This window comes from Adiantum capillus-veneris, chromosome 10, assembly GCF_014529385.1.
Source record: "Adiantum capillus-veneris isolate H3 chromosome 10, ASM1452938v2, whole genome shotgun sequence".
NCBI lineage: Eukaryota > Viridiplantae > Streptophyta > Polypodiopsida > Polypodiales > Pteridaceae > Adiantum > Adiantum capillus-veneris.
In genome coordinates, this window is record NC_140940.1 from 122,006,033 (window position 1) to 122,031,119 (window position 25,087).

At 41.3% G+C, this 25,087-nt stretch overlaps 1 long non-coding RNA gene across 1 annotated transcript; it reads right to left on the reverse strand.

Annotated features, from left to right (window-relative positions):
* Window positions 1-232: 232 nt before the first annotated feature.
* On the reverse strand, window positions 233-2,740 carry LOC147449566 (uncharacterized). Its single transcript, XR_015189442.1, has 2 exons — window positions 1,301-2,740; window positions 233-1,066 (listed from the first exon to the last, which is right to left on the reverse strand). It is a non-coding gene; the product is annotated as an uncharacterized LOC147449566 (long non-coding RNA).
* Between the last annotated feature and the right edge of the window lie 22,347 nt (window positions 2,741-25,087).

Consider the following 25,087-nt stretch of genomic DNA (forward strand, 5'->3'; position numbering starts at 1 on the left):
AGAGAGAGAGAGAGAGAGAGAGAGAGAGAGAGAGAGAGAGAGAGAGAGCAATAGTTGACACAATAGAAAGAAACACGCTATATAGATTGATTAAAAAGGATACATATAGAAAGCTGCTTTTCCATGCAAAATTACCCCATGTAAACTCCACATAAACTTGTGATTTAATCATAGAGCTTGATCCAATATGACTTAGACACACCGACAAAGGCTTGAACCCAACATATACTCATATTTAAAGAATAATCTTCAATTTAAAAAATGTCAAGATGCTATGAATTTAGGTACCTTGCAGCAAGCTAGATAATACGACGATAATACACACGCCCCTTTGCATACTCTCATTCATTTGAGGTGCTTATTGCACCTTGGGCTTGAACCTCACACATATATGCATGCGGACACTCCACGTTGATGAGGTTTTAAAATCTTGGAAGCTCTTGAGGGGTTGGTGGTGCACCATGACAATGCCTCTACCCTTCTCTGGCGCTGCCTTTGCCTTTGCCCACAAGTCCACCCACTTCATCATCACCTTTGATGAGGTTTTGAAATCTTTTAAGCTCTTGAGGGGTTGGTGGTGCATGTCTTCTATCATGACAATGCTCACTACCCTTCTCTGGTGCTGCCTTTGCCTCTGCCCACAAGTCCAACCTTTGAGTTAAGGATACAAGAATTTTTTACCACCAATACAATAGATTTTCTATCTTAAAATGAGCTTTCCTCTTTCACTAGGCACATGTGACTGCATACAAGAATCCTCCTCATCAATCCATAGATAGGGCATGGTGGGATTCCTAGAGGTAAGATATCTAGACATATACACAAAAGCTTCTTGCACAATCCATCCTTCCACCATGCTTGCCTCCAATTGTGCCCATGGATGTACAAAGTCCTTGAGAGTTTTCATGAACCTCTCAAGGAGGAACATCCATCACGTATGATACCTCCTCAACAACATGAACAAGGGGATGAACTTGGATCACGTTAATGGACCTCGCACCACCTCCACGGCCAAAATTTGAGTGGTGAGGATTGCATGTATCTCAATGTCCTTGGAGCTGCCAAACTTACATAAAGAAATTTGAAGCAATGGTTGACATAATTTCAAGCTCATGATCATTATTTAAAACAACATGTCAGAAAGGAGAAGGTCATTTTTGCTAATTACATCACAAGTTCTCCAAACTTGAGCACCACCTCACTTTACCTCTTTGAGCCACATTCACTTAGAATAAACTACACTACACATAGGCAAACACTAACTCAATTTTTAGAGGAAAATTTAGGAAAGAAGCCTTACTTGTAGTATCTTGTGCCAATCCAGGGACTTGAGTGCATACACCTGAGTTGCCCCACCTTTCTTACAAGACCTATGCACATGCTACTCAACTACCAATTAGCACACAAAGTGACTGTAAAAAACAGTGAGACTGAAACACCATGTCACATTGACAAAGGCAGTAATTTGATTTCGTGGACTTACATAATGCTCACGTGAGGCATGATTATCAGTAAGAGAAAACTATGCAAACTAAGCCTCAACACAATGATGAGCAAGCAGTGGGAAACCTAGTGTGGTCATGTGCATTACAATTTGTAGAAGTAATCGGCACATGCATGCTACGTAGTTTGTGGTACCTTTGGCAACCAATGGGTAGGGATGGAGAGGGCACGATGGGCGCAATTGATGGGGGCATCCATGGCATTGCTTATAACTAATTCATGCGAGAACTCATGCCACATTAATTATTTTGATGCAGTCACTTAAAGGCTGCAACATACGGAATGCTTTGTTGCATCTTGTGACCACCCCCTTACTAAGCTTGAAAATTGCAATTTGACGTAGGGTTTCAATTTTCAACCGAGTGCATGTTAAATTAGGTTATGCACATTTACTTATCACTAAGCTTGAAAATTGCAATTTGACGTAGGGTTTCAATTTTCAACCGAGTGCATGTTAAATTAGGTTATGCACATTTACTTATCACTATAGTTTTCACAAGAACAATATGCCTGGACCTCCTTGGGCCTTCAAGTTATGAAGGCCCAAATTTGGGATGCACCCTGTGTGAAGACCCAGGAGGCCTTGCAATCCACCATAGTCTTCAAGGTTTAGGGTCGATAAGGGAATCAAATGAAGCTTGCCATTGCATGCCTATATGTAGGGCCAAGACCTTGACACATGCGTTTGTTTTAAATTATTCTTATTCAAGGAGCGTCACTTTGCTTGCTTGCCCATTGCTTTTTTTTTTTGGTGATATATATGAAATGCTTTATGTAACTATTATAAGAGAGGAATTAAGGTTTTATTGTATGTTTGTACATTGGCAAAACACCCAATCGCAAGTGTGGGTAGGTAGGTAAATTGTTACAATGAGTGAAAATGGATAATTGTGTGTCAAAACATTATGGCCTCAACCTGCACATTAGGGATCCAACACATCCTACGCGTGACATGGGCTTGAATGTCCCAAAAATATCCCACCTTCCCTTGGGAAGGTGGGAGTTTAGAGCTCACAAAATGTAATAATTTTGGCACCTAAATCTAAATGGTATGAGTCATAACAAACAAAGAGATGTTCCCTAAGAACCAACAAAAGGGCAAGGTGGAGACAAGAAAGAGACAAAAGTGTTGGGAAAGAGTCAAAGAGAGTGAGAGAGGCAGAAAGCTCAGAGGAGAAGGCTGAAGCTCACTCTGAGAGAGCTAGTGCTATACTTGCTAGGGAGTAGGATGTTTCTTTCATGTGGAGGGGAGCGCATACAAAAGGACATGATCACAGCTCACGCTTGGAGTGTTGTGTGTGTCCTCTTGTGGTCCATCTTCCCCTTCATTTCCCGTCTGCAACTTTGGTGCCAGGACCTCAGAAGCTAAGCAGAGAAGCGGGCTTCTCTCTCTCTCTCTCTCTCTCTCTCTCTCTCTCTCTCTCTCACACACACACACACACACACACACACACACACACAGGAACATGTTGCACAAACCCCGCCCGGCAGCAAGCTCGTCGCTGCGCAGGTCGGGCAGCAGCGGTTGCAAGCAGCTAGAGAAAGTGGCCGGGTGGGTGGGCACGGGGCTGTACACGGCCTTTTTCACATCGCTGGACCGCTGCTCTTGTGTGAAGCTGGACACCATCGAGATGCAGGAGCCCATGATGCTGCGCTTGAGGCGGGCGGATCAGCCTCTGCTGCCTTCATCGACATCCTCGGCCTCAGCCAAGCCCCGCCATCACCACTCCTCCAAACTCACCAGCCTCCCCTCGCCTTCCCACCATAAGCTCCCCTCCCCCGACCATCAAGACTGCCTCTCTTCCCCTCCTAGTAGAAATTAGTCCTAACCCCCTCCGCCCCATCTTGTATGTACCCCCAATCCCGCCCTTTTTTCTTTTTGCCTTAATTGCCCCTCAATTAAGGTTCCCTCCCTCAACCTTCAACTCCCACCCTTTTTAACGTGCACCCCGACCACCTTGCACTGGTGAGACGCTTCACCCACCGACCTAGATGCCCTTTGTATGCTGGGCCGGCATTGTTGGTACCATCAATCACCAAGTGTCGTTTGTTTGTCGGCGGGCATTGTTGATACCATCAAATTACCATAAAAAAAGGTTTTTCCATCTTCCCTTTTCGCTCATGTGGCGTTTACATGTTGCTACCTTGATCATTTCATCATCCTCCACGAAGCTCTTATGGAGCTTCATGAAGTGGTGTGGCATCTTTTGATCAATGATCTTGCATCAGTTACTATTCATATGTGAGTTGACACATTGAAATCGCATCACAAGTTCATTTGTACCTCATTCTTATATGGAGTCGTGCATAATTAGAGATTTTAAAGGGTAAATCACATGGCTTATTGATTGTCAAATGTGCATAGATGTATGTGTGTGCGCGCGCGTGTGTGTGTGTGTGTGTGTGTGTGTGTGTGTGAGAGAGAGAGAGAGAGAGAGAGAGAGAGAGTGAGAGAGTTAGGTGTGGTAGGTAGAAATTGTTCCTTGTACATTTCACTATTGTGGGGTGAAAGCATGAATGGGTGCGGTAACTTTTATGGATTGGAAGTTGTTTTTCAGTAGCTACTTTTTCAAAAGTGGCGATTGGCAAAAAAATTGCAAATCAATTCAAATTTTGCCCCCACTACAGATTTAGATCCTCCTTTTGAAGAGCTATCCTAGTGATATATAATGTTTCCTAGATTTTTCCGTTTTGATCAAACATATTTGATCGAACACTTCCAAAAACAACTATGTTTCAAACACAACCTTTTTTGTCCACATACTCATGCTGTCACCTTGTGATGATGCACAATTGATGGAAATACACAAAGACTAGAAGAGAGTCTGAGTTTACATAATATTTCCCCATTTTAAATATTGTAGTAGTTTTCTAACTTAGATAGATATCGTAATGAACTCCCCGCCTATTGGTAGGTACCCTATTTTACTACCCTTACTTAGAGAAGGGAAATTTTTAAACAAGTCCTTCCAATTACCGACTCATGAAAATTTTGACCTTCATGAAATTTTTTTAAAGGGCCAAGCACTGCTCATTGTTACACAAATCATGAGGTATTGCTACTTTACACACATTTGGAAGGCAAAGAACTGTCAAATCTTCGAGAACTCCCTAGCAGTAGCTAAGTTCACAGAGATTTTTCTAGAAAAGCACGACAATCATCGCCATTGAAAAGCTAAGGGACTCAGAGGAGTGGAACAGAACCCTGGATGCTGGAATAATGGACGCGCAAAGGTGAAAGTATGGGTTCATCCATAGTCAAGGGTGGCTCTTCCATCAACCGATGTATCTATGATCCGCTGAAGCGGCCATAGCTTATCACGAGCATGGCAAGAACATGTATTTTTTTGGATATACCAATATAATCCACTCAGAATTGTGATTTTGGGGGACAAAAAGGCTTGAGAAGGGCAAGTGGGCATCAAATTCTATTGTCCTGAAATGTGGTAGTAAACTTTTAAATGTAGATCTCTTTTCTAGGATCTTAACATGTTTTGATGTTTATCCCATGGGGTTGTGTTAGATAATCTGCAAGTAGTTTCATCCTTTCCTTAATGATCTGACGTGATGATGTGTGCCTTTTATGACACCCTCCCAAAAGCGCCTTTTGGGTATAATACTTAGAAGCTAAGAATAAGAAGTTGCATATCAAGTACCGTGTAGATTGTGATTTACATGGAAAATTCCCAAGGCTCTCTAAATGCATTCTCAGGAGGGTCGTTATGTATAAATTGTGTATATCGAGTGCATTTAAGAACTGTTTCTAAAACTCTTTATCTATGGATTTTTGAAAAATAGAATACACCTTTTTTCTATTCAATCTGTAAACTATTTTAAGATGCAAGATGCTACTATGGAAAATTCATCATGTTATAGCTAGTCCATCATGTTATCTCACATAGTGCCACTATTTTAAGATGCAAGATGCCACTATGGATAGCTCTAAGCACAAAAAAAACCCTCTATCTTGCATCTTAAAATATGTGGAACTATGCGAGATGCCACTATGGATAGCAAAATTCATCATGTTATAGCTAGTCAGGGGTTCTTGGAGGAGAAATGCTTGGCAATGATTTAGTTGATATGTATGTCAGATATGGTGAAATAATAAAGTCACAAAGGGTTCTCTAGAAACTTTCAAACGGGATGTCATCCTTCGGAGCACATTGATTAGGGGTTGTGCCATTTGGGTGTGGCGAGCAAGCTCTAGATTGCATATTCACAAGGATCAAAGGAGAAGCCTCTCTTTGAATGCAATTGCCTACACTATCATGATGAAGGTATGTGGCACTGCACAAGCTTTAGCAGCATCGTGATTGAGATGTGTCCTAGGTATAATCAATGAAAAAATGCTTGGCATTGCCCCGCTCAACATGTATGTCAGATGGGGCGTATCTGCGAAGATCCCACAAAGCGCTTGATGAGTTTCTTGTTAAGGTATAACCTTTGACAACACACTCATTTCAAATGTATTTCCATTGGCAGACTACAAATGGAGGCCCTCCCCTTGGGCATGGGAAACGACCCCAAGAGGAAGATTTTTTTGAAAAAATGATTAAAAAATATATATTTTTGGGAGAGCGAGGGACGAGGCCTTGCCATGTCCCCTCCCATGCCACAAGCTCTCTCTTTATCTCCCTCTAAGAGCGTCTCTCTCTCTCTCTCTCTAGATTTGTTGAACATAACATCTTCTCCCTCCCTTTCTTCAACACACACACACACACACCATGCACACACTCACAGACTATCCACACTCGTCCTCTCATCCTCTCCCCCTCTCTCTCCAACATTTCTCCCTCCCAGGGACACATGATCTATGAGACCAACTCACGCTTGCGAATAAGCTTTTGGAATTGTAACGGGTATCCATGGAATGCGGGAATTGGCATTGATGAGCTTACCAATGACTCCGATGTGATACTTCTTGTCGAAACATGGGAGCATGATGCGCAATGAATTCTTGGATTTGACAAATACGATGTACATTCTTTGATGTGGGCCAAAAATGCAAAGCAACGAAGAGGCCAAGGAGGCATAGCATGTATGACCAAAAAGGGTTTGAAAGATGTTTCCATTGTCAAAGAAGATAAGTATAAACGCTACTTATGGCTGAAAATTAGCCCACCAAATGGTCAAGTCATGTTTGTGGCCGGCTGCTACATTCCTCACTATGACTCCAACTTTTATGCTCGCTTGAATATGGATAGACATCAGCCCTTTGTTGAACTAGAGGAAGACATTGCTTATTACAAGGATCAAGGTGAAGTCATTGTTTTTGGAGACATGAATGCTCGCACAAATATGTTACAACACGACACACAACAAGTTGACATGCCGCATGTATCAAGAAGAGTGGATGACTCATACATGTATAATCGAAGTTCTAATAATGCAAAAGAAGTGGATCACTATGGAAAGTCACTTCTACATATGTGCAATAGTACCGGAATGCTCATTGCAAATGGTGTATCTCTATGGCAAGGCACCAATGACTTTACATGTAGAAAGCACAATGGTGCCAGCGTGATTGACTATATGTTGTTCTTAGAAGCCACTCTAGAATGCATACAAAGCTTTACACTTGGTGAATGGAATCCGGAATCGGATCATAGGATGTTATGTATTGACCTCAAGTGTGGTAAACGGCCCGAGCATGTAGCCTCCAATCATGATGTGAATCATTTGTGCCTACGTCTAGACTTCAAACGAGCACTTATATATGCTGATATGGTGGACCAAATGTTAAGCATGATAGAGCATCAAGGGAGCCCAACATTAGAATGCAAGTGGAAAGTTTTCAAATAAGTAATTTTCTCTTGTGCGAAGGAATGCTTTTCAGCGAAACACATGTCTTGCAAAAGGTCTAAGAAGGGTAGCACCAAGAAGAAATGGTTTGACATGGAATGTAGTCAAGCCCGAAAACACTTGCTAAGATTGGATGCAATCAAAGACAAGGAAGTTTACTTGGAATGTTCACACACATATAAAGCACTTGTTCAAAAGAAGAGGAGAAGGTGGGAAGTCGAAAAACAACTTCTTTTAGCACAAGAGAAAGCACATGCATGTGGCAAGTTTTGGCAAAATCTAAAAGGCAAGCGCGTTGAGAGCTTTGGTGACTTGACTCTTGAGGATATGTATATGCATTGTAAGAACCTCTATGAGCAACCCAATGTTGATAAGATGGAGGGTTGTAGCTCCCTTCCATTTATGTCTCCCTTCTTTACCATTGAAGATGTATGCCGCGCGCTTGAGAAACTTGCTACTCGCAAGGCAGGTGACCTTCAAGGTGTCAAGGCTGAAATGATTAAATGGACAAGCAAGAAAACACGATATTGGATATGCGATATGTTTAACCTTGCACTTCAGTATGGCATTCCTCATGATTGGAGTGCAAATTGGATCAAACCTTTGCACAAAGGAGGAGATGTAAACAATGTGAACAACTATCGCACTATAATGGTTGGTTCTTTGATGGCAAAGTTATTTGGATGTATCATGGAGATGAAGATAAGTGAATGGGCTGAAAAGAATGGCAAACGTGCGCTTGGCCAAGCAGGTTTTCGAAAGCATCATAGCACTATTGATCACCTTGTCACTCTTCGAGTTCTTATGGAAGTGTCTCGATTGAAAGGAAAAAAGTTGTATTGTTGCTTTGTGGATTTCAAGAAAGCTTTTGACATGGTACCGCGAGGAAATCTTTGGAGACGTATGCAAAGCCTTCAAGTGCCGAGAGAATTTATGCATGCAGTCTTTCGCATCTACCAAAAAGTGATATGTCGATTACGTATGGGAGATGGAATTTCAGAATTTTTTGCAAGCACTATTGGTGTCAAACAAGGATGCCCACTTTCCCCAACCCTCTTTGGGCTACTCATTGATGAATTGGAATACATGGTTCTTGATTTTATGCAGCAAGAAGGCATAGAAGAGGTTAAGATTGGAAATGCGGTGATCATGCTTTTGCTTTATGCCGATGATGTAGTGCTCTTGGCACATACCTTAGAAGATGCACAAAAGCTTATGAGTGTCTTGGAACGCTTTTGCCTACATAGCGGGCTGACCGTGAATGGATCCAAAACCAAGGTTATGCTTGTAAAGACCCTCAATGACGAAAATCCATGCATTGTATACAACAATGAGAAACTTGAAGTGGTAGATCACTTCAAGTACCTTGGCCTTGAGGTTCCATCCAATCATAAATGGAAGGATTGTGCAATGCGTCGCTTGGATGCCGGAAAGAGGGCTTATTATGCATTTGAGAACATGTGCAATGCAGGAGAGATCAAGTGTTGGGCTCTCAAAAAGTACCTCTTTGACACATTGGTGACACCGGTGCTTCTTTATGGAGTGGAGGTGTGGGGTGGAAGCATCGGGAAGTCTACTTGGAAAGAGTTTGAGAATGTTCAAAAGCGTTTTCTTACCAACTTTCTCCAAGTCAAGACACAAACACCCTACATGCTCTTACTTCTTGAGTCCGGATCGCTTCCCATTGAGGTCTTGGGCATGGAAAGGGTTGTGGAGTACATGCGTAAGACACAACGTAGCCCTTTGCATCGACTTCCTAGAATCGCATATGAAGCAAGTCAAAAGGTTCAAAAGACATGCAAGAGCAAAATACTAAGTTCGGGGTGGATGCTTGATATCAAGAAATGGTTTGGAAGATGGGATGCATGTCACTTGGTCAAGGATGCGTCGATCGACTCCCAAGTTAATGAGGCCTTCTTACAACGCCAATGTATCATGGCTTGGGAGAAATCCGGAGGTTCTCGCTTCAGCCATTACACCACACACGTTGCCCCAAACTACAAATCTCTCTACTTCTCGGAACGAGGTAACCGAACCCATTCCTACATCCTTGAGCCCATCCCGTTGAGTGCGATCCGCACCATTGCCTTCATTCGTCTTAGCTCCCATTCTCTACGCTGCGAGACAGGACGTTGGGGCACTGGCGAGGAGTGTCATCGACTTTGCACCTTATGCCCTCGTCAAGTGCGAGAGAGTGAGTACCACACACTACTTGAGTGCTCAGCTTTTGACCACATTAGGTCCTCTTTTCCCCATATATTCATCCATGAGTTCTCCCTACATACCTTCCTCTCCCAACCACGATGTGGACTCTCTATTGCGACGCTCATTTCAGCCATTTTTGAGCATCGAGAGTCACTTATGAACTCCACTCACACCACGTGACATGTTCATTTGGTCCCATAGGTCATATTTGACCTCCCAGGACGATAATAGAACTATCTATCTATCTATCTATCTCTCTCTCTCTCTCTCTCTCTCGCTCGCTGTCGTAGGAGGCAACATATCCCTATCTCATCATTATCTACACATGCACCATGCACACTCATACACTTACAAATACCATATGTATGCACACACATATATCTAAATGAAATAACGGCACTGTCACCACACATCATAAAAATACAAACATTGGTAATCATGGCAATCAATGATCGAGAGCATGAAAAAAGGGTCCCGGATGGCACGACATAGTAGAAGGGGTTCCTCACCAAGCACAACGCTAAGAGAGCAGCAACTGGGCATATGGTAGCCATTTTGCACTAGCATCAATGACATGAAGACTTGTAAATATTTTCTTTTACCTTTCCTATCCTCACCCTAGTCTCTCTTTTGTAATTTTAAAATCTAAAATAATTGTATATACCTCTCTCTCTAGCCATTGTAGTCACCACTCGCTAGAGGGTATTTAGCCATTATCACCACCTATAAGAAAACCAAAATAGTAGTATTTTTTATGGAGTTCAAGCCATGTGCTATGGCCCCTCTCTGTCTCGCAAATAAAAATTTGTATAAAGAGGAAGAGGTCTCTTTCAAGATGAGAGCCATAGAGAGATACTCTAGTCACCAACATCACAACCTTTATCATTGACTATAGGCATCGACTATGCACCACATGTTCAATGAGTCTTTCTCTTTATTCGATGCAATGCTAATACTTAGGATAAATCCCAAGAGAAGCCACCTTACACCCCACACTCTCTATCATGCCACTACACAAGCTTACATTGAGAACATAAAACACACCAGATGCTACAAAGTTTTCTAACACAAACATATTCCTCTCTCTTGTTAGTCCAAGGTGTTTTCTTTGCGATCTATATACATGATTGTAGATGGTATACGATTCATAGTTTGCAATGGGATGTTTGGCATGATTTTTGAAGATCTCTATCTCTCTCACTCCTCTCCATTTCCCTCGCTTTTTCCCATTTTCATGTGCGTCCTATCACCCTCATTATGTGGATAGAGTGTGTTTCCTTCCTAGTTGTGTTTTATGAGTGTGCGTGCAAGAATTCTAGTGCCCTTGTGTTTGTGTGTTATGTGCTGGCCCTTACCTTGCGTCCTTGTCGCATCCCAGCTAGGTGGTGCCATTCCATTCCCCCCCCCCCCCCCCCCCCCCCGACCCACCAACACACACACACACACACACGCACAACACATTTTTTGTACCCGACGATGAGGCACATGTACATCATCCTGGTGTAGAGGCCACTAGGTCCGGTTTACATCCTTCAATTTGTAAAAACGAGTGATGCATGTCATCAATAATGGATGAGTGGCTACAAGAGTTTTCAAATCAAAAGACTGAATATGAGGAGATCGTGAAAGCGTCAAAGGCCTTCATCAAAGTGCTTTTGCTAGGTTGTAGAATCATTGAGATCCAAGTGCTAAGCCCCCCAATCTTGCATTGCTTGTGCTCATCGTAGATGAAGAGCATCAAGGGTGAAAGCTACAAGATGTCACCATTGTTGTCAACCAAAGAATTCTATCAATGAGTGCCACCAAAGGAGGTGAAGGAGGGGTGGTAGTTTTCCTTTTCAAAAACTACATCAACATTACCACATCAGCTAGATTTTGTGTAGCACCAGTGGCTTTCTCACCAATATGTGAAGAAAGGCCATCGATTTCATCAACCTCAAAGGCTAGGCCACAATGGCTAATCATTTTGGTGGAAGCAAGTGGACCCACTCTCTCTCTAGGCCTTGAGAGTTCAAGTGAAATCTACCCACCCAACCATCATCATTGCATGCAAAATGAGAAGCCAATTCAAGTAGACTCTACCTACCAAATTTGATCTGAGCCTAGTGTGGGGATTGTGTGGAAGACATAGGCACTTTTGCAAATGGTTGAAAGCAGTTACTCTAACCTATGAGTGAAGATGGACCCTATCAATCAATCATTTCCAAGGAGTCATGCTTTCACCCCTCATGGTGTGTAAACCAATCAAATTGTTTTGGATCAGAAAATGTTCTACAATAGATCATCATGAGTATGTTCAATAGGGAGAGACTAGCAAGGGTCAATGCCTATGATAGACCGCTCATTTTACTAGTGGTGAGTTGCGATTCATCATTCTATGTGCTCATTTTGACTTTGGTTTAAGTTTCCAGTTGTATATTCATCCTTCATTGTACCTTTGTAAAGGAGAGGTCCAACAAAAAAGGAATTTGAAGGTAAGCTTGTATGAAGATGGCTTTTCCTACTTTTAGTGTTGAAGTAGAAGAAAACGCCCAAGATTTCTTGGGTGAGATGAGATGACATGTCTAATGATAGAGGAGGGGTGACAATGCCACAAAGCGACATATCTTTTCGCTCTTAATGAAGAGTGAATCCAAGGAATGGTACTAGCCCATCCACCTACAAAGAAGGAGAATTGCGAGGTCCTTAAGTGGTCATTTTTGGAAGAGTCTCAAGAGCACAAGTACTCATAAGAGAAATAGGACCAACTCCATCAGAAATCTCTTAGTAGAGTGAGATTTACAACGAGAAATTTCTAGAGCAAAGTGGCCAACCTTCACTAGGAAAAGGTGAGAGAGCTCCAAATTTTCTAAAGAGGGATTATCTCCTTGCATTATTTTACCCTACCATTCAAGATAAGGTGATATGTAAATTTCCTATTACATTTGAGAAAGCACTAAGAATAGCTCAAAGGATGGACAAAAAGAGAGAGCTTTTAGCCACATCATCAAGTAAGAAGATAAGCAAAGTTATATTTCTATGGTCACCACCCTGGAGAGTTTGCACTTAGGCCACAAATGCAACAAAACATTTAAAAATCATTAGACCTTGAGGAAGGTTTTCAATCAATTAGCAAGCTTGATAACCCACTTGAAGAAAGAAGGAGGGATCCCTCAAAAAAATCATTAGACCTTGAGGAAGGTTTTCAATCAATTAGCAAGCTTGATAACCCACTTGAAGAAAGAAGGAGGGATCCCTCAAACAAATCAAGCTCAAGGAAGGTTGCTACATGTTGAGTACTACTCTAGCAATGAGTGGAATTAGCAAAGTGAGAGTCACCAATATTCCTCTTAGTTTTGTTGGCTACCAAGGAAAATATTATTCCTACCATACACCACATCTATGTCTGTCCTAGCTAAGAGAGTAAACTCTAAGATGGAAATAACACTAGACAAAAAACCAGTGATGGCCCACATGAGTTTGGAAGTAGGAATGAGGGAGACCTCTTGTAGAAAGGTGAAAAACAAGTGGAGACTTTCTCCACTTCATGGTTAGTAGAACGAGGATAAAAGGAATATGCCAGGCAATTGTGGAGAAGGAAGTTGGAGCTTCAAGAGATGCCACTTTAGTGGACAAGGTGGTTAGTCACGATGACTCAATTGTAGATGTTAGCAATTCTCTAGTCTTGGGCAAGGTAGGCATTGAAGCAGTCAATCAAAGACATTGGGTCGTAAAAGTGAAAATATATAGGGTTAAAGCATGTTAACATGTCATGATTATAGTTGTCTCGAACAGTGCTAATTAGAACAATTTTGGTGTATGCTAACTAGTACATTAGCATGAGATAGATCTTTTAGATCTATGACACATGATATATCAATAAAAAGATCCTAAAACAAGGAATCTAAATGTAAAAACTCCAACAAATGCTCTCTCTTTCTCTCCCTCTCAAATCATGTGTGTGTGTGTGTGTGTGTACTTTTTGAACATAGCATTCTCTCTCTCTCTCTCTCTCTCTCTCTCTCTCTCTCTCTCTCTCTCTCTCTCTCTCTCTCTCTCTCTCTCTCTCTCTCTCTCGGGTTTCTAGGAGCCAACACATCTCTCTATCATTATTATCTACACACGCACCATGCACACACTCACATATGCCATATGCATGCACACACGCATATCTACATGAAATAATAACATTTTCACCACACACCATAAAAATGCAAGTATTGGCAATTTAGACAACAATTGAGAGTACATGGAAATGGTCCTCGATGGCACGACAGATCCGAAGGCATGCCTAAGCAAGAAAAACACTGAGAGAGCAACAACTCGGCATGTTGTGAAGATTTTGCACTGCATCAGGCATTGTTTTTAGCGAGATGAAGACTTTTAAATATGTTTTTTAACTTTGCCTATCCTTACCCTAATCTCTCTTTTGTAATTTTGAAATCTAAAAATTGTATATATCTCTCTCTAGATACGGTGGTCACCCACTAGCTAGAGGGTATCTAGCCATCATCACCACCTCCAAGAAGAAAAAAAGAGAAGTTTTTGGTGGGTTTCAAGCCATGTGCCATGCCCCTCTATGTGTGGCAATTGTTTTTTGTAAATAATCCCTCCTTTCCACCTATATAAAGAGGATGAGTTCTCTTTCAGAACAAGACCATCAAGAAAGGCAAACTCTAGTCATTGTCATGTCCACTATCATCAACTATAGGAATACACTATGCACCAAATGTTGGATGGGTCTTTATCTTCAGTCATCACAATGCTCATACTTGGCACACATCCCAAGAGAAGTCACCCACACTCCCTATCATGCTACTACACCAGCTTACATTGAGAACATTAGATACACCGCATGCTACAAAGTTTGCTAGCACTATTGGCGAATTCATGTGGAGTGTCACGAGCTTATAGGTTCTAGATGGCAGTGCACCGCATGGAAAACTCATCCAAATCCACCAACAATGAAGCATATTCTTGTATGTATCAACACCCATAGATGGGACATGACAGAGTCCCCTCTCTTCAGATTTCAAGCCAAGTTGGAGGATCAACACAAAAGTGCCTTTTCTATAGAATGGGGTATATTTGTATTGAGTAATGCCGTTTGATTTAACTAATGCGCCTACCACATTCCAAAGGCTGATGAGTCATGTATTCAAGGAATATCTAAGACAATTCTTAGAGATTGATATGATGAAACATGTGTGCATTCTCTCCACCAAAATGAACATGTTGAGCATTTAAAGAAGGTCTTTGAGAAATGCAAAATGTATCGTATATGCCTGAACCTTAAAAAGTGCATTTTCATGGTAAGACAAGGCAGGATTTTGGAACATATTGTGTCCAAAAATGGCTACAGACCTTGAAAAGATACAAGCGATTGTTGCTCTTTCATTAGGGAAAATTTGGACTCTCAAAGGGGCCCTATAAGGATGTTTGACTTTGGATCTCTTGTCCAAAGTGGGCAACTCGGTGAAGCCCATGAACGCTTTGTCAAAACCCTATCAACCAAAATATCATTGGAAAGATCTTAGAAATTAGTTTTTAAATCCCCAAACTCTAACACATTTGGAGTTGATTTGTAGAATTTATGTCCTTCCCACTAAAGCTGAAATGGAGGGAGAGATTCCATTTATAAGACAAAGTTGTCACATCAAAATAAGTATCTTTTAGAATGTAAGGAATTTGTTGGCATGCTATATATCAATGGATAGATCTTGATGAGTACATTCTAATTCCAAAAGATTTGACAAGTTTTGATTTCAATTGTAAATTTTTTACCGTGCACCTATTTTGGACAAGAAAGAGAAAGTCAAAGTCCTTATACGATCCCTTTGAGACTCCAAATTTAGCCTCCATAGCCATTATGGATATTATCACAGATTCATTTACATGTACGCGATCATTGAAAAACCTACTACACACTCATACACAAAGTTCAAATGGAATGAGGATTGTGAGAAATCATTTCAACAATTGAAGAAAAAAAATTTCCTTGCTCCAATTTTGAGAGCTCCTCATTGGAACAAGATTTTTCACATCCATGTAGATGCATTGGCTTACTCTATCGGATGTATCTTGGCTCAACCTGGAGAAAACAACACTCCAGTAGATAGCTCAATAGTGTGGAACAAAGTTACACGACCATAGAAAGAGAGGGATTGAGGATGATCTATTTTATAAAAAAGTTAAGACATTACCTTCTCACCAACAAGTTTGTGTTCTTTGTGGATCATCACACATTGTTTTACTTAGTGAAAAAACCATGCAATAGGGGTCGCATTGTTTGATGGTTCCTAATATCATTGGAATTTGATTTCACGATGGTGGTAAAAAAAGGGACCACACCAGAGAGCGGACCATTTGTGGTGAATGCTACATAGAGAAGCTCATTTAGGGATGAAAAATGATTTTCTTGACTCTTATCTCTTTAATATCTAGATGGTACCAGGTTGGAGCAAACAGGTTATACCATTTCTCACCATTGGTTTACCGCATATAAAAAGACAACCATCAATTATAGAACAATCTTGCAACTTAGTGCTGATAGCAGGACAATTATATAAGCAAGGACACGACAACGTACTTTGGTTATGAATTGATCCATGCAAAAAAGAGATATATCTAAAGCAAGCTCATGTATAAACGAAAGGTATCCATAACACCAAAATGCAAACATTATAGAGATTGATGCTACTTGGAGTGTATTGTTGGAATTAGGGTTGCAGAGAGACACACACAGCTTGGAGAAGACGAAGGAAGCTCAAGGCACACAATAGAGAGTGTATTACTTAGTGTGAAATGGAAAGATAGATAGCCCTAGAGTGATGGGAGTATATACAATGCTGGGAGAAAAAACCTCCTAAAGAGGGAAAAAATGCCCCGGTGGTCCTAGTGTGTTCACACATATCACTACCACATGTATATGGTAACAAATCCCCCCTGGAGTGATGCGGTGAACGAGAGCTGGCACATGAGTAAAGGGAAGTTCCATGCCCTGAGGACATGATCAGTCCACAAAGGGGAGTAAGCCCAAAGCTTTGCAGAAAGCTTCAAGATTCTCACGAGACAATGCCTTTGTGAAAAGATCTGCAAGGTTGTCCTGTGTTGGCACATAAGCCAAGCTTATCTCTCTTGCTGAGAGCCTCTCCCTGACATAGTGTTAATGCACCTCAATGTGCTTTGTGCGAGCATGAAAAACTGGGTTTCTCGCAACTGCCAATGTGCTCTGACTGTCAGTGTACATAGTGTTGGCAGTGTTCTGTCCAACACCCATATCATCCATAAGGTGTCTGAGCCGTACACACTCAACCGTAGATGTGAAGACTGCCCTGTACTTAGCCTCAAAACGCGAAGTGGCCACAGTAGGTTGCTTCTTGCTCAACCATGATATCCATGAACTACCAAGCATGAAACAAAAACCACTTGTGAACACTCGCATGTCAAAACAACCAGCCCAATCTGAGTTCGAAAAAGCATGTAAGTCTGGCGGCAATGATCCCCCCTTGGGATGGAACAAGCCAAGATGTAAAGTGCCACTAAGGTAGTGGAAAATTCTCTTGACAGCCTGCCAATGCTTAGACCCTGGGCTATGCATAAATCTGCTGACCTGTGAGACTGCAAGCTGAATATTTGGCCTCGTGTTGCATATAGAAATGAGGCAGCCAAACAGAAGTTTGGTAAAGAGTGACATCAGCAGGATCGCCAGCATCATGTAGATTCAACTTCAAACCTATTTCCATGGGAGTGGCAATAGGTTTGCAATCCTCAAGTCCAAACTTACATAGCAATGTCTCGATGTAACTTTTCTGACACAAGGCAATACCACCATCACACTGCTTAAACTGTATACCCAAGTAATGATGCAATAGCCCCAGATCTTCCATCTTGAAAGTAGCATTCAAATCAGCCTTAAATTCAGCAATATGTCTCTCGTTGGTCCAGTTATCAACAAATCATCAACATAAAGAACCACAATGAGAAGTACATCACCCTCACGCTTTACATACAATGTGCTTTCTGTTGGACTGTTACAAAAGCCTCGTTTAACCAAATGAGTGTCAGCTTTCTCATACCAAGCATGAGGAAATTGCTTCAACCCATACAAAGCCTTCTTACATCTGCACACTTTGTCCTCTTGTCCTTTTATGACAAAACCGCAAGGCTGAGTTACATAAACTTCCTCAAATATGTCACCATTCAAGGAAGTAGTAACAATGTTTGATTGATGTACATCCCAACCAAAATGAGCTGTCAATTCACATAGAAAATGCACAGTAGTCATACGACAAGTGGGAGCAAAAGTCTCTTTATAATCTATGCCTTTTTGTTGTGCATAACCCTTTGCAACAAGTCGAGCCTTATGGCGATCAATCTCACCATCCTGCTTGCGTTTCAACTCGTAAACCACTTCGTACCAATGGCCTTTTTGCTAGGAGGCAAATCACATAAAGTCCATGTGTCATTTTCTAATAAGTGCATCATATTTTGATTGTATGGCAGCCATCCAATTTTCTGAATTCTGTGCTTCATCAAAAGACAGAGGTTCCTCAACACACATCCGATCTAGAACTCTACAATGCGGGCAGCCACAGTCGACGAGGGGGCAACCTTCGAGCTTGCCATGTGCTGGCAAGGTCGGTAGCGTGGCAGTCTACGCCAGCATGGGATAAGGTCCCGAAGACCAGGTGTGTGGGCCCTTGAGTTCGTCAGCTATGATTTCAGCAGACCTACGTTTTCCTTCTCCCATTTTTATCATCTAAAATTAGGTGGCATTTGTTGTTTTATTTTCTAAAATCTTGAGTGGTTGTTCACACATTCGTCCACACTTTCATTTGACTGTGAAAGTGCACATGTTGTGTATATCAAACAATCTTTGGTCCAGTCTTGCAATTGTCCCACACCTATTTAACTTGATAATCCCGACAAATATGTTTGAATATCACTTGAGCGGAAATTTGTATCCGCCTCCATGTGTAGCAAAACGTCATCCGTGTATGTGAGTCGACATTGTTATAAAGGGATTAGACACTCCCCCGGCAAGTAAATTGATGCTGGCGGTAAGACCTTCCTGATGCGTAGCCCCGTCTTGTAAAGCCACGCTCTCATGATGTTATTGAGTAAACCTAAACCCAAGGTTAGCTAGAGTTACCCAAAAATTCTAGGGTTGGGAGTAAACCAAAAACTCCGTGTTTGGCGGCTACGCCTACCTCCACCTACGAGAAAGGGGAGGCTCTCTTGGTAGCGCCAGGTTATGGGTACACCTAAAACTCTTGGTTGTGAGAAAACCTAAAACTCACGGTTTACGAGTATACCAAAAACTTGTGGTTGGGAGTACACCTAAAACTCTTTGTGTCATGAGAGTGAGAGTCTAGTTCTAGGGGGCGTCACGAGGATGATTATGCCAAGTTTGGCTGAAGGGGGCGATTGTTGGGGTCAGCCTAACTTGGGCGGACAGTGTGAATTGAACAGCATGTATGCACTCTTGTACATGCCTTTATAAGGCTCATCAAACTTTAATTGGAACTCTCTTACATTTTGTACAGATTAGAGTGTTATCTTCTTTTTCTCCTCTCATCTCTTGTCTGCGCTATCATTCTCCATCACTATGTCTCTTAGGGATGCAGTCCGCTTCCCTTACAATGTCTCCGTTTGGGGATTCTTTATACCTGTGGGTTCACGGCCAGTAGAGCTACAAATTTGGATCATACAAATTGAAATGTGGTGACCTGAATTTTGTTGCTTGTCTTTATACGCGATTGTTGCACTGGGTGGTTTGAGGTAGGATATCAAGTCAGAGTCCATAGGGTAATGACCTCTTGATGAGGAGAGTGTTTCCTATGAGTTTTTTGACTTTTCAAATGTGTTTGGTCTAGTTTCAGATGGCATGAGAATTGTAGGTTAAGCTGTATTCACTAGTGCATATAACGTCTAGATTTGATTTCCTTGAGTAGAGATTTTCTTAGAAGAAGTTGATTGACATTCATCTCCTTTTTTCCATGTGCCAACGGGTTAAGCTTCGTCCTTGGATGACATAGAGTTGCTGGTTTTGTTCTCGCTATGCTAGCGTCCGCTCATGGCATATCCGCCAATATTGGCGCCATTGTTGGGGACAAGAGCCCTAGGTAGGTGACCTTAGACCAATCCTACAAGGTAAAAATCTCTTGTTTCACCAAAATTTTATTACTTCACTTTAGGTAGAATCTAACGGTAGGACTTTCAAGATTGTAGAGAGGTTTGAGTGGGCATATGCCTTGCGCAGGTCATCGCGTTTGACAATTTTGTTGTAGTCAGTGTAGTTAGGGAGTGAGTGATTTGTGAGGTGTTAAAAGCGTGAACTAGTCCATGTGTGGCAGTAAAGCGTTTTTCTACTCATGATTACAAAAACCCCATAGGATGTGTAGGAGTAGGGTAAGTAGAACTTGTGATTGAGATCTAGAGCTAACTATCATAGAATAGATTTGCATGTTTGCTTGTTTGCTTGTTTGCAATCTTAAGAAGTGAATTTAGAAAAAATAATTGCAGTAAACAAGCATCAATGGTTGATTAAACATGGATGGATGTTGTTTAGCATAAAATAATACATTTACAAGAGATCTGTGTGAGAAAATTTCAAATTTTCAACAACAGACATTATACGCATATAATATCTTAGGGCATGCCATGAGGCAAAATTTTGCAAACAGACTACACCACAATGTTGTAGAGGGGTATTTTTCCCTAAATGCAAATTGAGACCAGGGCTTTGACCAACCCTTGATACCCAAGAGACAAGAGCCAAAGAATAAATAATGAAAAACTAGGAAACTGATGATTTTGAGCACATTTGTTTGCATTGAAATTGATGAAAGTGTTGAAAATTATTGGTAAGAACTTGTGGAAGCCTGTGAGTAAAATCTGGGCAAAAACCCATCAGTAGACATCATACACGTATGATGTCTCAAGGGGTGATCTGGCAGTCAATTGAGCCTTTGACTTCATACTCACATTCTGCATATTGTGTGTGTCACATTCACCAGTTTCATCTCATTTGGGCAACTAAGTTAAGAAGTGAGTGCATATTACTCTTTTTAAGAAGTTCCTTGGCAAAAAATAATGAAATAATACAACTCTGATTTCCAAAAATGGTTGTGAGCACATATGCATTTGGCACATATCAAAGGGAAGCTGTGGTAGAAATAGAACTTTATTCAGGGCAAAAAGACATCATACGCGTATAATGTCTCTTTAGTCAGGATTGAGTCAAATTGTGCATATGAGTGTATCGTTGTGATCCATAATAGATAATGAGAGCATAAAACCAAATTCATCAAGTGGGAAGCACTGTTAAAGTTCAAAAGTGCCAAAATATGGTTTGAAGCAAGTGTGTGATTGCATTGCTTATATCTAGCACAAAAAGTATGGAAACTGAGTTTGGAAAGCTTCTGAGAGTTCCTTGCATGGTAGAGAATATTTAGAGAAGAAATCTTCTCATTTTGGCCAGATAGACATCATACGCATATGATGTCTCAAGGGCATATTTAGAGACCAAAGCTAACTGTAGGGTTAGCCTAGGGGTCAATCACCTCAAGGAAAGTCTAAGGACCCATTTTCACCTAAGTTGAGTCATATGGTGGTCTAAGAAAACCTCTTGAGAAGTTGATAATCTTTTGACATTTTTAGGAGGATTTAAGCAGACTCTAGGTGCTAAGACCACAGAATGAGGTTATATTGAGGGTTAATATATCAGGGAGAACCTAAGATTATGATTTGAGCTACGTCTGGTGCAGGAGACATCATACGCGTATAATGTCTAAGGGCCAGATTTAGAGCTTATTTGGGTTGATTGAGACTGCCAAAGTTTTCTAACTTACTCTAGCAACTCATTTTACAAGTCAAATCAGTGTGAAGAACATAAATAAGGAGTCAGCTCTCCACAAAAAAGAAAAATTGGACGGAAAACCTACAAGATCATACTAATCAACACTAAATAGTATTGAAATGAGAATCACTGTTTGACAAAGATTTGCAGAGTCTAAAGTTTTGTATAGATAGCCATCAACAAGGTCCAACAAGTTGAGACCAATTGGAAGTACAATCAGTCAATCAATTGGAGAGCTGAAAGACTAGCCTAAATGAGGAACGACAGAGAAAACTTTTGAGGTAAACGGTTTGGATTGATAGTTGTGTGTTAACAAAATTGATGTATTTACGTTCACGTAGAAATCTCCAAAGAGACTGGAGATCACAAGGAGACCAAGCCAGCTTAGTATCTAATGAGGATAGTAAGACTCAAACAAGAATAGATCCACTAGCACTAATTATAGAAGATGGTAGTGGGACCGACACCTCTTTATAGCAATCTATTTACCTCATGGATGACCAAAACACCACTGTTCACAGACCAAGCCAAGTGGGAAGAGGTAGTATCTCTAAGAACCCCACTCAGACAATGAGGTATACAACCCTGCACTTAGAAGGACCAAATGCCCATGGAGCTTTGGTACATGCTAGTGAAAGGGGATGTAAAAGCATATGTATTGAGGAAAAACCAACTGAAGAAGTGGAAGCCCTTCTAGTATATGATGATGGGGATAGATTCTGTGATGATGAGGGAATACATTACCTCTTTGTTGTTAAGGACCCAGAGAACTATAAAAGATACGGGAACAATGTTGAAAATGAGAAGATGGTTTCTAAAATCACAGAAATACCTCCTTGGATAGATCTTCCTGATGCCACTCTAGTGTTTGACAAGAAGGTGACTAAAGTAGTGACCAACCAAGGAGTGGTAGGAATCTATGAGTACATGAATGGAAGGGCCAAAACATATTTTTGGTTTCTAGCACCTTACGCCTTTGAGTTGAGCCTTTGAGTTGAGCACGGAAAAGACATTGTACTTGTTCTCATATAAATCAAGTGAATGGAGTCTCATAATATATTTATGAGACCATAGAGAAAGCGGAGGTAGCGAGATTGATAGTCATTGGAGTAATTCCAACAGATGCAGTTGCAACTCAAGGCCTAAACCTTACCCCTAGCAAGTCTACAAGTCCCTCTGAAGAAGTGGAGGATACGACCAGATTTCAACTAGACAAGCTAGAGTGGTTGAAGCGCCAAATTTTCCTTCATATCTCAACCTAGATCCTGAAATGGTGCAATCCTAGTTGCACCCCACAGTAATCGATGAATTCTATAGAGGAGAAGTCCCTATTACAATAGGATCATCTGTGACCCCAATAGTATCACCAATGCCCACTTATTCCTACCCTTATCCCAAGGAGAGCAAGGGACCAACAACAATGCTAACCATAGCAGGACTCCCCTATATGGAGAGAATCAAGACGAAAAGAACATTTGCACAGTGGAACCACATGTTGATAACACCTACAGGTTGGAAGAAGCATTTGACGGAAGATCAAGACATGAACAAGAACTTGTAAGAGGAGAGGGATGGGGAGATTCTACAATTAGACTCGTAGACCGCAAACATGTTAGATCTTCTCAAGTTCAAAAATGGTTTAAAAAGAAATATTCAGGGGAAAGAGACCCTAGAGACCACATAGCAACATTCTTGCGAGTGATACGAGCAGAAGAGGTTAGGGACTTTCATACACAATTTGCCAGATTTGGACTCACCTTAGAGGAAGACACCGCCACCTGGTTTGATTATGTTGAAAGACGGGATTTCAAGACGATCCAAGAAGTATTTGAAAAATTTGTGGATGAATTCTATAATACTATCTCACAAATCCATAAGTTCAAGCAGAAAGAGGGAGAATCTGTCAGGAAAGCAGCCATACGGTTGAAACGATATGTAAAATTCTGCCCTATGGAAGAACTACCTACTCAATCCAGACTCATGTTGATGTTTATCCAGGGACTGAGAAATGCAGACCTTGAAAAGGATTTGCATATGAAGAAAAGCCCCACTTTGAATGAGTTGACCAAAGAGGCTCTAATCCTGATAGTAGAAAATTGTGCAATCTACAAGGATGGAGATCAAAGAGGCAGAGACGATGATTCATCATCTCAACAAAGTGGAACTAAGTCCATGAAGTCAGCACAAAGAAGTGAGCCTGTGGTAAATCAAAAGCAACTCATAGAGGAGGTGTTGAAGAGGATTAGTCCGTTTTGTAAGTCGCAAGCTAAGATACTAAAGTGGTGTGTCGTCAAAAAAAAATGGATGAATCACGTGATTGAAGAGTGCTACTACAATAAGGGTTATGTTCAAGAACAACAGTATGTTCCCCAGGCACAAGTAGCACCTCCCCAAATACCACCAATGCCTAGATATACGGTAGGGAATTTGCGAGGACCAACAGGGGTTGAAAGACCACAACCAGTTTTGGGGCAACCACCACCACTCCCAAGTGAAAGACCAATAAGTAAGGAACAAGCCTTAGTTCATGTACCTGTATATTACAAAGAGCCAAGTGGACCTATAACTTGTCTTGCATATTACCCACCAAAAGAGCAGAGAGCAACAACATGATCAGCAATGTTGGACCACCAACGACGGCACATACTGCAGGATAAAGTAGATATAGCCTGGATGAGAGAAAATTGTTGTTCATAGCCAATAGAGGTTTAGGCGGACCAAGGCCTGCTTATTACCAACAAAGGGTAGTTCAAGGAGCACCATGACAACCATTGGGACCATGCTTTAAGTGTGGGGGCCACCACCTCATGAAAGACTATCCTCATACATAAATTATTCAATTCAATGCATATTGTCCTGACTTCAGCATCAAACATTTGATCGCCAATTGTCCCCAAAAAATCCAAACAAAGCGGTTAAAACAACTTTGAACATCTTGGAGGCAATTCCTTCAAGCAGTGTTCAGAAAATGAAACGGCAATACCTATACAGATTCTCACACAAGCACAAGCTCAAAAAGAGAAAGGGGAACCCATAATTGAAGAACCAAGATTGAAAGAACCTAGCATTGAATGAAAAAGCCAACAGAACACATGGAAAGCTAGGAAAGCACGGATGGAAGCTAGGAACGAAAGAGAATAGATGGCCCTAGCGGAAGGATTGAAACAAACCAAAGAGATATTAGAAAGACATGAGAGCCAAAATGTTCAAAAACTAGAAACTCCAAAATAAATAGATCCTGAGAAGAAAAGGGAATCCAAAAGTGTGGGATCGGGACGATCTGTACTAGTTGAGAAAGTAAACGAACATGCAGACACACTCTTGAAGGCCGCTTCAAATCAACCAAACACAAGAGCAAAGATGGATGACATATCCCTATGCAGAGCTAGAAAAACAATGACTAAAAATGTCTCAAAACATGATCCAAACAACCCATACCTTGCTAGAGCCAACTCATACCTTGCTAGAGCCAACCCATACCTTGCTAGAGCCAACTAAAGGAGCAAGGTATGGGTTGTTTGGATCAACCAAACACAAGAGCAAAGATGGATGACATATCCCTATGCAGAGCTAGAAAAACAATGACTAAAAATGTCTCAAAACATGATCCAAACAACCCATACCTTGCTAGAAAACCCATACCTTGCTAGAGACAACCCATACCTTGCTAGAGCCAACTAAAGGAGTGGGTAGAGCTTCTAGCATCAATACCAAGAACCCCTCCAACATATG